We start from the raw sequence: 4,198 nt of genomic DNA on the forward strand, positions 1-4,198 counted from the left end.
GCGCGGGGGCGGTCCCTCGTCGGGTGCTGGCGGCAGTCGGTGGGGAAGGGAGCCCGCCCCCGGAGGCCGCAGCTCCGCCCCGGCCAGGCCCGGGTCGCCGACAAAGGGGGAGCCGCCGGTGAGCTCCAGGAGAGTGCAGGACTCTGGGCTGCGCGGCTGGGGCGGGGTGGGGTGCGAGGGCGCCCCGCTCTGGGAGGGCAGCGCCAACACCTTGGCCGCCGAGTCTGAGGGAGGGCTCGGCACCTGGCCCTTCACGCCCGGCCGCCTGGACACGCGACACGCGGGTCTAGGAGTGCCACTCCATCTTCCGCGATCCTCTGCAGGCTGTGGCTGCGCCCCCCGCCCCCCCTCCCGGCTCCCCCCATATCTCTTTCCCCCCCACCCCGGGCCTGCGCCCACTCCTGCTCCCGAGGCCTGCCGGGCTTCCAGGTTGGACTCTCCGCGCGCGGTCCCGGGCCCCGGCGCCGCCTGCCTGACCGCGGGGGGCGAGGGGTGCGGGGCTGAAATTCACAGGTCCGCCATGGCAGCACACAAAGTAATGAGGCGTTGGACAGCCCGGGTTCTGCAGCGGGACCACCTGGGTTCCTACCCTGGCTCCCCACTAGCCAGTTGTGACACTGGGGAAAATTTCCTTCTGGGCTCCCTGTCCTCAATTGGGTTAGTAATAGTAATCTCTCTGGGGTTAAAGTATGTAATGGACACGGCTTAGAATGGAGGTGACTTGGCCCCACGGTGCGCGGGGCGGGGGGGTGGGGGGGGGAGTGGGTGGTGCACAGTGCGCGCCAGCCACCACTATGGTGATTATCTGAGTCAGGGTGGCGTCGCCTGGATCCCCTGGACACCCGCAGCCCCTATTACTGAAATGCTTATTATCAGACCGCGGGGGCAGTGCCAGTCGGGACTAGTGAAGGCAGCCAGAGCCTTGACCAGAGGCTCCGGTCCTCTGCCAGCTTCCACCCGGCGTGCATCCCATTGGAGGACGCGCACCCTCTTGGCGTCCCATGCAGTGTCCCTGCGGGGTGCTCTGGTGGGAGCATCTGAGACCTTGAGGGGGCGTCTGGAGATGGGGACCGAAATGAATATGTGTGTGTTGGTGAGGTGGGGTGGGGGGAGGGTCGGTCTTGTTTTATAGCCTTGAAGGTTTTGACCAAAGACCCACTCTGGGCCCTGCTCCAGCCTGGCATCTGTGCCCATCCCGGTAGGGAGGAGGCTGACTAGACAAGACGGACAGCCCACCAGGCTGTCAGTGTGCAGTTCCACCCTGCCCAAGCACTGCCTGACCCGAGGCGAGGCGGGATGGTGAGGTGAGCCTGGGTCCCCCTCATCTCGCAGGGGCAGGGGGAAGAGTGGCTCTTTTCTTTCCGGGGTCTGGTGAGAAGGCGGGTCCCTGCATCTCTGTCCAGTAGGGCATGCCTCTCCACTCCACCCTGGAAGCCTGCTGGGAGTCTGCTGGGAACCTGGTGGAGGCAGGGCATTTTCCTCCACCAGCCTGCCCCCTCCTGCATACCATTTTGGCTGGAGTGTCTGGAGACCTGGGACTCTGACCTTTGCTTCTGCTGGGCTGGTGATATCTCAGGAAATGGAGTCTGGGTCTGCCTCAAAACCTCCTCATCTTTGCCCTCACCTCTGAGTTGAATGTCTGTTAGTTTCCTGTTGCTGCTGTAACAGATGACCACAAATGTAGTAGCTAAAAACACAAATGTAGTCTCTTACAGTCTGAAGTCAGAAGGCTGAAATGGGTCTGCAGGGCTGTATTCCTTCTGGAGGCTGGAGGCAAATCCACTTCGCATCCTTTCCCAGCTTCTAGAGGCTGCCTATGTGTGGCTGCTTCCTTTATCTTCAAAGCCAACAGCAGCATTTTCTAACCTCTCTGAATCCAAGTCATGTTCACATCAACTTTCCTGCCTCCATCTTTTTTTTTTTTTTTTTTTTTAACGTTTATTTATTTTTGAGACAGAGAGAGACAAAGCATGAACGGGGGAGGGGCAGGGAGAGAGGAGATACAGAATCGGAAGCAGGCTCTAGGCTCTGAGCCATCAGTCCAGAGCCCAACGCTGGGCTCGAACCCACGGACCACAAGACCGTGACCTGAGCTGAAGTCAGACACTTAACTGACTGAGCCACCCAGACACCCCCCTGCCTCCATCTTATAAGGACCTTTGTGATTTTGTGGGGTCCACCCTGATAATCCAGGATAATTATCCCATCTCAAGATCTTTACCTTAATTGCCTCTGCAAAGTCCCCTTTGCCATGGAAGATAACCCATTCCCAGCTTTCAAGAATGAGGACATGGACATCATTGGAGCCAGAGTGTCCACAGAGCCCTCTGGGAAGGGATGGTTTACATTCTCTCTCCCCCTGCTGCTTAAAGCTCTCAGTGGGCCCGAACGCTAGGACCAGGCAGCTAGCAAAGCCCACATACCCCCTTGCGTGGTAACTTTCCAGTTGCCATGAGCCTCTTCCTGGCTGCTTCGCCTGTCCTGGTTACCCCTGACAGGGCATGGCACCCATCCACACCCAACCACCTCCATGATTGGCCCCAACCTGTGTGAGTGGGTACTTCTGGAAAAGCGAATGCATTGTGGCCACTCTGGCCAGGTCCGGAGCTGGCCATCCTCCCCCCCAGGCCCATGCTGTGCTTTTCCAAGGCCTCCTGGCTTCCTATCTGTTTCCTTTCCTCACCACCTACCTCCAAGCCTTGGCTCGCTCCTGCCAGCTCTTCTTCCTCAGTCCGTCTCCATCAACACCAAAACCTTCTCCCAGGTCTCCGCCATCTCTAACCTGGAGCACTGCACCAGCTTCCTCCCTGCTCTTCAGACTCATCCCTAAACCCTCTCCTCAGCTTATGTCTTCCAGGCTCCCCTCCCTAGTCTCACCTGGATGCCTCCCCACTGCCATCCCTCTGCAGTGCTCACAGCCTGTGACGATTACCCCACCCCACTCTCCCCAGCAGACCAGGACCTCATGAAGGCAGGGAGCCATGCCTTATTCAGCTCAGCGTCCCAATATCTGCCTCCAGGGCCAAGCTGTGCTGAATGGTGGATGAAAGGCTTGCACCCTCAGGATGAGCTGCCTTCTGATTTCTGCCAGTGTTATCCATGCATCGCACACACCCTGGGCCCACACTTCAGGGCCCACCAGGATCTCTTTCCCTTGCCCTGGAGACCAGCTGCTGGGTCCTGCACTCACATTGCTAGCTCGGCCTGCAAGCACCTTATGTGTGCACCCAGCCCTCCGAATTTTGAGTCTTTGTTCCTCCACAGGAAGATGAGAGCAAGTGTCAGGGGAGAAGCTCACCTTTTTGCTGCTTCTTATGTTTTGGGCATCACAATGCAGGCTCAGCGTACATGACCCGTTGAGGCCTCCATTGTGTCAGCCCTGCAGAGCTGGGGCCGCTGCTTCAGATGAGGAAACCACATCAAAGAGGTTCCATGGACTACCCAGTAAGTGGTAGGCTAGACTCAGCTCCTGGACCCCCTCATTCCTTTTCCCCCACTGGCCAGCTGAGGGGCCCAAGCAAGGCCCCAGGAAACTACTTCCTGTGGAGATGACTGTGAACTTAGGCCAAAAGCCACAGGCACCGTGGCCAGTATCCCCTCTCTCCACTGGCCCACAGGGGCTCTGAGCCCTGCTGGCCTGGAGCCTGCTCACATAACAATGGCCTCCAGATCTAGCTGCAGCCGTGGCCCTGCTTCCTGTTTTCAGATCTTTCTCCTCCCTAGGTCTCTGGGAGCTGGGAAATCTGGAAACAGTGGCAGACAAGGTTTCTTTTTGCCGTGGCCAAAAGGAAACCATATTTCAATTGGTGAAAGCATTCCCAAGGAGGGTTGCAGGAAGTCCAAGTGTTTAAAGGCCTGCAAATGCCTGCAGGTGATTAATAATTCAGTGCAATGGATGATTCAAGAGAAAGGCCACTTTCAATTAACCTTAAGAATCGGCCCGTCTGAGGAAGTGTCATCTCTTGTCACCTAGGAACAGAGAGAGAGACCAGAGCAGGATAAAGGCCACTCCGAGAAGCATGTGGAAGACTGTGTTTCTCACAGTTATGTGAATTCCACCCTGGTCAGCCCAGATCTCTCTCTGTGAGGTGTGGAAGCGTTCTCCCCACACCAGCATCATAGATTTTCTCTGGTTCCACTACATCGGCCTTACTTTCCTATTTTTGAGGAGATTGGAGGAAATAACTTTCCATATCGG

Source organism: Panthera pardus, unplaced genomic scaffold (genome assembly GCF_024362965.1).
Source record: "Panthera pardus isolate Hobbes unplaced genomic scaffold, ASM2436296v1 HiC_scaffold_22, whole genome shotgun sequence".
NCBI lineage: Eukaryota > Metazoa > Chordata > Mammalia > Carnivora > Felidae > Panthera > Panthera pardus.